Raw genomic sequence first — 13,960 nt, 5'->3', positions numbered from 1 at the left:
ATTCACCATGTTAGACAAAGGATCAATTCGTAGTATTCTAGATACATGATGTTGTAATGGCTATTCTTAACAAGCCTAGTCAGAGGAATAGACACTTTCAATTTAGAAATTTCACTTTATAAATTAAAATAAGTTACTTTTTCTACCTCTTTGATGCTGATGCCTCTCTTATCTATTTGGTCCTTCGTTGACCTGTCCTTGTGCTGATTGTCTTTCTCTTTTGCAACTGTACTTGTTGATGGCTGATTTACCTTGCTGGAATTCTGATCGACAAGCTCCTTTCCCTTTTTCTGATTGTTTGGGGGATCATTCTTCGATTGAACATCCTTCCTCTTCTAAATAGGATTGACTGATACATCTCTGCTCCTCAAAGGATATTGCCTCTATTGTGCGCTCAAAGCATTCATGTAACCACACTAATAATCATCAGACTCAGCCTCCAAAACAACATCATTTGCCAAGATGTAGTCTTCATCCTTTTGAATGTTGGAACTTTTTACATACTCTTCATCTTCAATCAGAAATATAGGCATACCATTAGCAGTGAAAAAAATTATTCGTTTCAATTACCGGATCTTCCTCGTCTTCTTCTTCCACTCCTTGAACATAATTTTGTTGTAAGGGAGTTCTAATCTGTTGTTGTTGTTGTGCTAGTTGTTCTGGTGCTTTTTTGTTCTCTTTGCTTGAATTGGAATTGGGGTTGTGCTGCCTTCTAATGTTTGGATTCTGAATCTGAGGTTCAGGTCTATCTATGATGGACAACCGTTCAAGCATCCTTTCCATTGTTCGAATCAATGTACCTATTTTAACATCTGAAATAGATGCTTCTTCTTTTATAGTCACACTTTTCGTTCACCTCATCCTTGCTTGTTTGGCCAGCAAGTTCACTTCTACACTCACAACATTCTTTTGCATGTCTTCTAGAGTTTTACGGTCACGTTCACGCAACTGATATGCCATATTAGCATCAAATCCATCTGGGAACTTAAGCAAAGCCAATCCCTTTGGTGGTTCGATGTTTGTAGGGATAGCATTGTACACTACATTAAATCTTATACAATAGTCTTGCACACTCTCACCAACATTTCTTTTTATGTTATCATATTCAGACAGAATCTGAAGCAGATTTTTCTTTACCTCCCATTGTTATTGGAACTACCTATGGAGGATGGTTAAAGTAGTGATAGAATCTGTTGGTAGGGCTTTGAGCCATTTCCGAACTTCTCCTCCAAAACTTTGTACAAACAGCCTCATCGTCACATCTTCAATTTCAACTTCATGGAGGTCAAAGAAATCATTCATCTTGTCTACGTGTTGTTGAGCTGTAATGGTTTGGGTGTCATCAAAGAAAGGTATTTTGGTTTGATAATTAGTGGGCATGGCACTAGGATTTTGAGGTAAAACAAGGGGTGCATATCGGGCAGCCATAACTGGAGGTGGGGGAGGTGGTGGATTTAAAGAAAGGATTGGGGTACTCAGTATACTCAAAGGGGGACTAATGATAGCTTGAGTAGTGTGAACAATATGTAAAGAATAAGGCAATGGGTAAGGGATTGTTTGTGTAGCAGTAGATGCAAAGGAGATATTCGAAAATCAAAAGATGGCCTATGAGTCTTATTTTTCACCCAAGTGTTTAAGTTTGAAGAAAGGTTCTACAACTGATCATGAGTATGAATAAGTTGTGACCTTGATTTACTTTGTGGAAACAAGTCTTCAATGAGGTTATCAAATGATATAGAGGAATCAACAACTATCTGATCAATCCAACTTAAAGATTTACTGCGAAACAAATGTTTCTCAAAATTAACATCAAACTTAATTTCTTGCAAAGTGTCTAATCTTCTTGGGAGTGAATTAACACGAGGAATGAAATACTCACTTGATCGTTCTTCGGCTAAACTGAATTTCTCTACATGTTTCTTAGATTTTCATCCAATTTTATGAGCATCACTAACAATGGTTGGAGGATTAAAATCTGGATTAGATATGGTGTACTTTCGAGAAGCCAGCATGTCTAATTTTGAAATTTTATATATTGTTTGACAACTTTCCAATTCAGCCTAGTAAATTCCACAAGCTTAATAATTAAATGAAATATCTTACTAGGGTGATTAATCTTTCTTTCCCCAGTATGGTCGCCACTATAATCCATAAGATTTACATTCTCTTCCTAGCTCGTCACCTATATTTTCACCTCATCCATAAAACCCTAAGGTTCTAATCATTATGCCTACCTTGCTCCATCGAGCACCCTGCAATTTTGACATAATTTCCTTGCCCTAACTATCCAGATCCTCCTGATCCAAAAAACTCTTCAAAACTAAATCAAACCTTGTGCTACTATACGTAGCCTAATATCATTTTCTTGATCCAGTCCTCTTGGCTGAGATCCATACAAAGAGAGCCATCTCCTGGCCTAGTAGGGCTAGCTACTTGGCTAAGTGTTGTTTGTGGTCACCCTGAAATTGCATTCCTTCAGCCTGAGGTTCAATCCAGGTGATAGCACACTCTTAACAATAGAATAAGAGTATGTTGCTACGATAGAGGCTAGTAAAGAAATCATTTCATTGTAAAGGTTTCTTAATGCATTGGGTAAGAAGCAGGAGTTAGGTAGGTTATAGAGTGGTAGCCATACTTCCACTAATCTTGCAAAGAACTCTGCATTTCATTCCAAGACTAAAAATATATGACATAAGTACCATTTCATATGGTCAATGTTGGAAGATGGTTAGTTGAAGCTGGAAGAGATACACACTAGCCAGAATCCTGCATATATGTTAAGAAAAGTTGTAACTAGGGAGAAACTAAGATTTTGTTTGTTTTCATTTGGTCTTCAAGTATGATGATAAAGATGAGAAACATCTAGTTTCAGAGTGGAGTCATTGTCCAGCAAATGAAGTAGGGTGGATTTTCTATCATCAGTCTCAAAGTGGGAGATCGCTGGGTGTGGAGCCTGATTATCTTCTTTATTCAAAGGTAACCACATCAAACCCTTGTTCATAATGGTAGGGCAATGTCACCCATTTTTTTACCACTAGGGGGTTCCAAGGGGGGGAAATATATTTTTAAGAGCGCCCCCCTAGCAGGGTTCGGGGGCAACACCCCTGAAGCTAAAAATAGATGTAAAATTTCCTTGTAAAATATTGTAATTTTATAGTTAATCTGAGCCATTCATTAGGCGAATGATCTGATGATTGAATTTATGTTTAATTTAGGATTTTTTTCCCTCGAAGGCAACCCCTCACTATATAGGAGGGAATTTTGTTGCGGATATGTAGATGTGTATTTTGAGCAACAAAAGAGAGAGAATATTGTGTGAGAGAAAAGAGGAAATTACAATGATTTCCTGTAGTTTGTATCTCTTCATTTTGTTGGATAATATAAAGGATGGACTAGTTGTTTCTCCATGGACGTAGCCTAAAATTGAGTGAACCACGTATATATGTGTCTCTCTTGGTTTATGCATTTCTGTTTTTATATTTTTGCAATATTTTATGTGTTCCATTGCTTTGTAATATATAATTTTGTAACATGATTGGAAATTATATCTACAGTGTGAGCCTCTTTTCTTTTTACAACTTTTTGTATGGTGGTGTTCATGTATTTTTGCAACCTCTGGATCAAGGTGGTCTATGTCACAAGTTAAATATTTGTCAACAAAGCTTCAAGGTCAGAGTCACTATCTATACCATATATTGGTGCATTTTCTACCCATAAGAATCCATGTTCATGTTCAATTCCTCTATTTTGGAATTCAGTTAGGAAGTAGAAATCAATTTTTTCCCAAATAATGTTTCTTCTTGAGATATCAATTGTTTTAGAGAATTTATCCTATGTCTATAGTAATGAGAAAAAATTACTGGATCCTTTCTAATCAACTAGTTAATGTTACTATCCTCTATTGTTTTAATATGTTTTCATTTATTCCTTTTGTTATGTATATTGGTTAATGTGTTAACCAATGGATTCCAACAATTCTTTGCACTTTTAAATGCAACAAAAAGGTTGGGGACACTTATTGACATATTGATGGGGTTGAGATTTTGGGGGTTAATGAAAACCCCATTTCCTTAACTAATCAATTCTGAGGCCTGTGGGTTATGGCCCACTAAGCCTATCAGAAGCATTTCTTATGTCTTTAGCCTTTGAACCATGGACTTACATAGAACTAAATCCATATAACATATTTGTAGCTTATCACACAGGCGATCAAGCCTTAAAACTCCAATACATAAATATATCGGAATACATGGGAAACCCATATAAATCCTGCTCCAAACATGCATGCCAGACTTCAAATAATAATAAACCCACATTCAAACTATCGGTGGGTCCGCCCTCTGTACTAACTCTGAATCCCCTGGATCCTTTCGACCGTCTGATCGTCGATTGCCACCACCTTCGATCATTGATCAGTCTATCGATGATATCGCCATCGGCATATCACCCTTTGTTATTCTGCTACTCTTTGATCTCTTTGATTTGCGATCATCGATCACATATAAACCATCGATCTGGATCCTTGATCCGACGGTTGTGAGTTAATCGCATATCACTATCACTTCATAACAATCCATCGATGCGATGAAGGATCTGGACCATTGGTCTTTTAGATCCAACGATTACAGGGAATTCCGGTAAGTTTTCCCTTTAACTTGATTTTATCTGCTATTTGAAGGAATACTATGTTAAACATAGTTCCACCACAGTCTATCAAACATGAATAATTCCATTAATATCTTTGAATCACCATCACGATTGATGGTCGATCAACAAGCATATAAACGAGATTTAAATCATCAGCACATATGTACGAGACAACGTTGAAAAGACACATATACACAAACAGGTTGTAAACACAACACACATATATTTATTATAATAAATGCAACATAGTTATAGCCAAGGCATTTCAGCCTTAGAACAGAGTCTCCTCTCGACTAGTCAAGAAAGTCGGGTTAACAATACCCCGAGTAAAAACTCTGGGGGGAGGGTAAGAGCTATAGTGAGGGGCATTGTCTCACTTAGCAAGTTTGGCTGGAGTTAGTCAAGGAACCCCAAGTCAAGTCTAAGGGGGGAATTGTTAGATAAACTTGACCGTATGGTGGAGTTGAGGTTATGTCAATAGTTATGGTTAACAGTTGTGGTTTTGGTCACCTAGTATTGGTGACTCATGGTATTCAGCCCATGGTATTACGTGTAGTTGAAGCCCTTAAAAGGCTTGTGTATTCTCCATTGTAGGTAGACATGGTTGAGCAGTGAAAGATCAGGTTGTTGGCCGACTTGGCTATGTTGCAAGGACAATAATAGATCTATTGTTGGTTGGTTTTTCCCCAATTGGGGTTTTCCATAAAATCATGGTGTACATGGTTTAAATGTGTATTTCTTGATTGTTATATTTATTTTTTCTTGAACCCTAACATATTTTTCCCTGTTTTTCTCCCCTGATCCATGTATTCTTCTTCCTTTGCTTTTGGATTCCTCCCTTTGACTAAGGGTGCTGGATTCTCCTACATCAGACTCCTGAGGCACAAAACTTTATGACCTCCTTGTTGTTGAGCTACAAAAAGGGTCTCTTTCACCTCTAATTACCTCACATTAGTTTTTTCAATCCAGGAACGTTTTTTTATTTCAAAGAGTGTCTCAGTCTGAGGCTATCATTTCCCAGAGTAATGATAGTAATACAGTGCTCAAAAATACAAGAGTAAACGGATGCTTGTTTACAACAAACTACTTGGAAAGACTAAACCACACATTCAGAAAATTAAGCAATTTATCAGTCAAGGGTTCAGTAGCAGTAACTCATCCCTTTGTAAACTGATGGAACTAACAGAAATCAGAGAACAGATCATGGATCTGGGAGCCAGAAAATAAATTTCAATGCTCACTACAGCCTTGGATCATTCATCACACCAAAATAACAAATGACAAGAAATGGAATGGCAGATAAGAAATGGAACACCAAGTAAGAAATAGAACATCAAACCTGAAAATGGAACAGAAAACAAGAAATTGTCACAACAATTAAGTCTAACAAGCAATAACACCTTAATTTACAAGATCAAATGCACTAATCATAACCTACAGGAATCAAATGGAAATCCTTCACTCTTAAGGATGAATTGAACAACACACAAAAATGGAACAACACTAATTAATGATGAATTATAGAACAGTGCTTGAAAACCATATATGCACATGGCACACCTTAATAGTAACCTGATCTTGGCAAACCAGTTATCAATCTCAGTTATAAAGATTACTTCTATATTTCAGAATGGAACAACAATTTCTATATATTCAACAATCGCAAAGAACATAATCGCTAAGATGAATTCCGTAATATCAATGAATAAGTGTACAACACAGAGGCTCTGTAACTGAACAACAACAATATTCCGTAACGACCGATGATATTAGTGCTTAAAAGAACAGTAATACGTTGCAAAGTTAATATAATGGTTCTATCTTTAGAAACTTTAATAAATAAACATAACAGAGCATGTGATGTAAACTAACAAAACATATCATATTACCAAATAACACTGATAAGCAATCCACGCATAAACCAAACGTAATAGTACAGGAGAAAGTGTCATCCAGGGCTGGGCCCTTAGCCTCCAAGGGTACGCCGCTTGAAGTTATTCCAGACTCAAAGATGAAACAAAAACCAAGTTTATATTAATGCATAACGCAGAATTACAGTAGATCAGTTCTCAATGAGACTCGATGATCAAGGTTTCAATCCTAAGAGAAATTACATAAAACATAACAGCTTCGACCGACCCCTCGAGCTAACAGTGCTACCCCTTCTATAATGGTGAAGGCAGAGATGTCTAGGTGCAGAAATAGTTAAAGTAGCGATCCCTCAGGATCAAAGGATCCTGAGGGATTTTTCGAACCATTAGTCCTAAGTTATCTCTTTTCCTTCTTGCGCCAAGCCGATATCTCCACTTCCTTTCCAGGGCTGATTTGCTTTGATTTGTTTTGCCTTGTTTGCATACAGTTCCCTGTCAAAGGGACAATGGTTAACCCAGCCTTGTTCTTTCCTTCCGAACGACAGTCTTTCGTGTTCCCTTCTTTCTGCATAAGAAAATTACAATTGTCAGTGTTTTCTCTTTGAACATTAATCTCACAGGTTTTATTACAATTCCTTATCATTTTCCTATTTCATGATGCAAAAGGTTTGTAAGTTCTAATGAAAAGATGCTGAAATAATTACCAAAAACATACCTTCTTTAGTACTCCACACACCCCCCTGCTTACCCTTCTTCATGCCCTCATGAAAACATTGTAGTTGAAATGTAAGGTAGTGAGAGAGTAGGCTCGAGATGGAATCTCATGTGGAGGTCTATAGCCATGATGCATAACTAGGTGTTCAAAGAAATGGCCCGTCTGGCCCTTAGGCATCTCATACAGGGCTTGGTATTCAGGTGCAGGGTGCCAAATAATTCGACTCTGGAACAATTATCCTAACTAGGATGGCCCTACCCTCAAAATGAATTTGCCATAGAGGTGCAAGCGGTTGGTAGCTAACTTAAAATTTTCATACTTAAATGGCTCCCTAAGTTGGATATTCGGATTAGATATCTGATATCGAAATTTAGCCGCATCAATGGCAAGGTCTTTAGTAGTGAAAAAGTATTCTATTCCTTGCTGATTGATTACTGTGTGAATGGGTCCTAATGCTTCAGTTGCACCTGGAGTCTTCATGAGGTTCCTATGTTCTCTCCACAACTGTATTGGATCCCTAGGCTCAGCTCTTACCCACAAATCTAATCTGTTTTCTTGCCTTTGGAAAGCATTATAGGCTTTAAGCTGATTAATTTGATTAACCCCAAATGAAATAAATGCCTGCAACTGGATATCCCCAACAAAAGGGCTAGGGTTCAGCTCGGTCTCCTGATCTAATACAAGGTTATGCAAATAAAACTCACATAGTAGTCTTTGAACTTTTACCCCGTAGTGCTTATAGCAGTTTATAAATTCATCGATGGTATTAATTTGTATGGGAGCACCTGCTTTAACATCCTTTATTTTCAATTGAAAATATCGTTCCATTAAAAACAAGGCATAATTCTTAGCATGGGCTCTACATGCTAGGACGTCATTGTACAAAGAACATAAGGTATCCATATGCTTGATAACTATATCTAACCTACGAGTTACCTTCCCGACTTTTTCTTCTTCCCTTCGCCACCCTTCAAAGGCTTGGCTTTCGGATAGATTGACGTTCCTAAGCTGTTGCTGTAGCTCTTCATACCTTTCTCAAGGGACCGTTTGCTCTATGAGCTTTTCTGCTGCTTGCTGAGCTTGCGTCAAACCCTCTCGTAGGGTTACCATTCTCGGATCTCTTTCCCATGCAACGGTGGAGACCAGGAGTTTTACCTAAATTTTCCTAATGCGTTGTCTTACGTTCATGGCCCTTATCACTCCCGAGGGTGATGCCTCTGTCTGAATTTCCTTATCGCAGGTCAATATATCATCTATTTGTATCTCAACGTGGGTAACAGTCAAACGTTATTCCTTTTGAATTTGAACATTAGTCTGCTTCTCAACAACATTTGGAACAGCAGCCCGCTTTTCGACAAGGTTTTGAACAGTAGGGTGGACTCTGGTCCTCCGATCCTTTGGCTTGAGGGGTTTTGCTGAAGTGATTGCATGTTTCCTTCCCAAAGTCCTTTTTACCCTTTTCCTTGCTTTCAAAATCGTAATCTGTTGTCGAAGTTGAACTATTACATTCAGTAGTCGTTGTTGTTCTTTCCATAATTTCTTAATTTCCTCAATTTCCTTAGAAGGAAAAGCAGACTGTTCACTGTAGCTTGGACTATGATCAATTCCATGATTTTCTCTTTGGGGTGCTTCTTTGTTGCTCTACTTTGGTTGCTCCAGGGCAAGAACCCTAGCTGGTTCTGTTATTTCTTGGGTGACTTCCTTTTCTGCTCCCTCTTCTTCCAGAGTTTCTTCTGGTGTTGTCTGGCTAGGAATGGATTGTTCCTGTTCTACATCTCCTGTCATGTTTTCATCATGAACAGGCTGACTCTCCTCTTCTACCTACTCTGCATGTGATTCTTCAGGTGCATTTCCCTCCTGAGCAGAGTGCTCTTTTGGTTCTTCTTCAGCATGGAGATCTGATGGGCTCAAAGATTGGCCATATTTTCCCATATTTGCCAAAACTTTGGCCAATTCATCTTCTCTCAATGGATCCTGCAATAGGCTGCCTTCCTGCTATTCTGTTTCCTCCTCCTGCTCAGGTTGCTTGGTTTCTTCCTCCATTTCTCCTTCCTCGTTTTCCTGCATTACTTTCTCATTGTCTTCTCCTTCTAATCGTGGGGGTTTCTCATCCCCTGCATCTTCTATCTCTACCGGTTGGCTGGTATTTCCTTCGGGCTTCTCCAGCCTCCCTCGTAGCCGTGCTAGTCGAACCGATTTCCTTCGTTTTTCTAGACACTGAGGTGTACTGGTGGCATGTTTACGTTTTGGGGATGGTGTGGTCAATCCTCCATTTATCATGGTAATTGGCTCTTCCCAGCTACTCTGCTACTCGGTAAGGCTATGGCTGACTATTAACCGTATCAACCCATGATGACTAACAACTGATTCTACATGTTGTGCCTTTTTCATGCTCCGTGCAACATCACGCAGTAATGAATTCAAGAATGCAGGTAAATTTACACAGCATTTTTTCTTTAACACAACTAAAAGTTTAAGGTTCCGTGGTCTTACCACGTCTTTTCTTCCTTCACAGGTGATGTAGCTTTGAATGGTCTTTGCCAATTCTACCCGCGGTTCTCCTAATGCTGCTAGCAGAACCCCCTTTCCTCTAATTTTCAGGCTCTGGCCTTCCTCCTGGAAGGTTTCTATAATCTTCTGCAATCTCTCCTTCTTTAGCGTCCATACAGGTCTAGTGGCTGGCAGTCCTGAGACCTCTACCATTATCTCATCGGTGACTGCTCTGTGTCCCCCCCTCACTATGGAGTGATCCTCTTGCAAGTTATGCAAGAATTCAATTGCTATAGTCTCGTTGGATTCCTGTAGGTGATTGAGATAAGTCAGCCACCCGGCTCTTACTAGGATTTCCCATGAAGCATCAGAGACTGTTAACACTTGTGGTTCTCTCCGAATCGATCTTCCTCCATGTTTATGGTTTCACAGTAAAATCTCAGAGTTTTGAAAATCGAACGACAACTCTTCATGCTATCAAAACACAGAGAGGTTGACAGACGCAAGACTCGCTCAAAATCTAATGTTGCAGAGTAAACAATGGAAATGGCTTAGGAACAGCGAGTCATGCAAAAAATAAAAAAATTATATACCGTTGAGCCATGTTATTCCCAAGTACACAGTTTCCCGAATAGTGGTCTAACACGTCATCCAATGAATGATGAGGTTAACCTCCCCCCCCCCCCCCCCCCCCCGCAATGTGATAGGCCATCGTGGCCATCAAATAAAGAAGCGGCGTGCCATTCTGTTCTGAAGCAGAGTCATAAAGGAACAGCGTATGGAAATATGCCATGTTTACCAAAGTGGCAGATTACCGAAATCGAGGTGTCAAGTTGGATCGCTTAATACGTAAGAGACTGCTGTAATATGATGTGAGGCTGGGAGGATAGGACATTTGTTGTACATACCAAGTCTCACGTGGTCGTTTTCAATTGTTTTGTCATGATTGCTGATAATATATTTACATGTGTTGTATGGTTCGGAAAATAATATACATCTGTCTTATGCGATTGATTACTAAGGTATAAGAAATAGAAGGGTGCTGATAACTACCTATTGGTGTAAATAATGTGACTTCAATACCATTAACAGTGCTCTGCTGCCGACAGGTGTCCATAACCTTGGCAGAGTTGTTTATTTCACCCATGGAACCATGATCCTTTGTGTATGCTTAGGAAGTGTTGTGTGATGTCAAAATGTAGGTCATTATGCTGGCTTGCTAACCAGTTAGCCATAATGCCATTCGCGAGGAAGGAGCGAAAGGTTGGTAGGTCGGCTCGTGATGAGACCTCCTGTTCCAAGGGTTCTTTATTTGATATACCTTTTGGACCATATCCCTGGTGTGGTGGCCATAGTGGGAATGCCACTTCACTTTCTTCCTCATGATCATGGTAGGTTGGCTCTTGGTGAGACCCCCTATCCTGCATTTGACAACTTTATATAAACAAGTCATTTTGCTCTTTTTTTCTCTTCTTTTTTTTCCCTTTTTCATAAAGTACTATCCCATTTATACATAAAGGGTGGTTCAACACTCCTTAAGAGTAGGAATGGTGGAAGAAGTCTTAACATCTCAATAGGAAGATATAACCCTTTGCTCTTATTCCTGAATAATAATAAAAAAGGATTAAAAAGAACCAACATGATAAAGATAACCAATTAGAGCAGAGTGAGTGAAACAATGAAAACAAAAGATAATGGGTAAGTGTGTCCTTCCCTGTGTCCTTTTACCAATTTAGAGCAATTTCTTATAAAAATAACGATTTTATAATTCACTTGATTTCAGTATGTTGTGATTTTGTATCCATTGCATAAGTGCATAGCTGTATTACAAAAAGACTTGAAAGAATAGGAACAGTAAGCATCCTTAATTTAAAACAGCAAGGGGAGCAAGCATAAGTAAAAGGAATACAAGGATGTTTCTGTTTCTAATAGGAAGAGAAAAAGAATACAAGTGGTGTTCCTTTTGGAAAAAGGAACAATAAAGATCAAAAATGTTGTTCCTTTGGAAAAGGAACAACAGAAAACACAAATGTCATTCCTTTGTAAAAGGAACAGCAAAAATCGGAAACGTTGTTCCTTTAGAAAAGGAACAACAGAAAACACATATGTTGTTCTTTTGGAAAAGGAATAGAAGGAATCGAAAATGTTGTTCCTTTGGAAAAGGAACAGAAAAACACATAAATGTCGTTCCTTTGGAAAAGGAACAACAAAAATCGAAAACGTTGTTCCTTTGGAAAAGGAATAGCAAAACACACAAATGTAGTTCCTTTGGAAAAGGAACAACAAAAAATCGAAAACGTTGTTCCTTTGGAAAAGGAATAGCAAAACACAAAAATATCGTTCCTTTGGAAAAGGAATAGCAAAAGTCGAAAATGTTGTTCCTTTGGAAAAGGAAGAGAAAAACATAGAAATGTCGTTCCTTTGGAAAAGGAACAACAAAAATCGAAAATGTTGTTCCTTTGGAAAATGAACAACAAAACACCCAAATTCCGTTCCTTTGGAAAAGGAACAGAAAAAAGCAAAAGCATTGTTCCTTTTGAAAAGGAATAGCAAAAATCAAAAATAAAGAAAAAGAACAAAATTAAAGCAAAATGATGGTTGATCCAAAAGGTGTTGTTCCTTTGAAAAAGGAATAGCAGAAAATAATAAAATTACTGCTGCTACAGAAATAATTCAATAAAACAAAGGAATTATGTACAAAGTGTAGAAAGAAACAAATGAGTTAATGAATCGCAGGTGAGGAAGATTTCTCCCCCTCCCCCAAAATTTCCATATCAAATTCTTGGCATAGCTGCTGGCAGAAGGACTCCCGAGTAAGTGGTTTGCGATAAAGGCGAACTCGGTGGCCATTTGCCTTGAAGGTATATCCAGAACTGTCAATAGTGATTAGAGTAAGAGTGCCATTGTCGTGTACCTTCTGGATTTCGTATGGTCCTAACCAACGAGTCTGGAGTTTCCCGGGAAAGTCCTGAAACCTGGAATTGTACGAAAGTGCCCAGTCTCCTTCATGAAAGACTTTATTTTTAATGAGAGCATCATGTCATTTGGCTAGCTGCTATTGGATAAGTGCAGTGTTTTGGAGTGCAGAGAGCTTGATTTCATCGAGTGCATTGATCTGCTGTAATCGATTAATCTATGCCTCGGTTAAATCTAATCCAACTTCCTGTGCTGTTCACAATGTTTGGATTTCGAATTCTATGTGAAAAATGGGTTGCTTTCCAAACACTAATTGATAACGTGATAACCAGTGGTACTTCTCCATGTTGTTCTGTAAGTCCACAATGATTCTGGTATTCTGGCAGCCCAATCATGTCTATGTGACGCAATTGTTTTTGTTAGGATTGCTTCGATTATTTTATTGCTACTTTCTATCATACCATTTGCCTGTGGGTGGTATGGAGTAGTGATTTTGTGCTGGACATGATAGTTTTTGAGTGTTGCAGCTATTTTGTTCCCAGAAAACTATGGTCCACCGTCTGTAATCATATCTCTTGGAAGGCCATAACGCACAAATATATGGAACAGGAACTGTATGACAGAATCTCCTGTAGCTCTCAGCAACGCCTCTGCCTCAACCCATTTAGTGACATATTCTATTGCCACCATAATATATGTTTTCTGGTTTGAGGGTGGGTTAATTGGTCCAACGAAATCAAGGGCCCATCAATTGAATGGTTCAATGACTAACTGTGGGTTCAAGGGCATCTCATTGGATTGACCAAGGCGTCCTGCTCTCTTGCAACTGTCACAATCTTGGACAAATTTCTTTGCATATTTGAAAATTGTAGGCCAATAATACCCTGTTTGCAGCACCTTATTTCTAGTTCTGCGATCGGCGAAATGTCTGCCACATGGTTCGTCATGGCAGGCTTTTAAAATGTCGAAGATTTCATCCTCTCGAATGCATCTTCTAATATGCATATCTGCCCCTGTGTGGAACAGGTAGCCTCCAACCCCCGAGAATCGAGCACTCCTCTGAATAATCTGTTTTCGCTCATTAGGGGTTAGATGTTTCGATAGTTTACCTACTACTAGGTAATTGGCAACATCAACATACTAGGGTGTTTGAACAGCAACAACAAACAGATGCTCATCCAGAAATTGATCTTCAACTGTTGTGGCATCGATTGGCTTTGGCATTCTTGAGAGAAATCGGCTACAGGAGTTTGTTTTCCAGGTCGATCCTTAATTGTAATATCAAATTCCTGCAATAAAATTAGCCATCTAGTTATTCTGC

This window comes from Pinus tabuliformis, chromosome 6, assembly GCF_031772625.1.
Source record: "Pinus tabuliformis cultivar Carrire ecotype Pingquan chromosome 6, CPIR1, whole genome shotgun sequence".
NCBI classification, from domain to species: Eukaryota; Viridiplantae; Streptophyta; class Pinopsida; order Pinales; family Pinaceae; genus Pinus; species Pinus tabuliformis.
Note: the sequence above shows the minus strand (reverse complement) of the source record.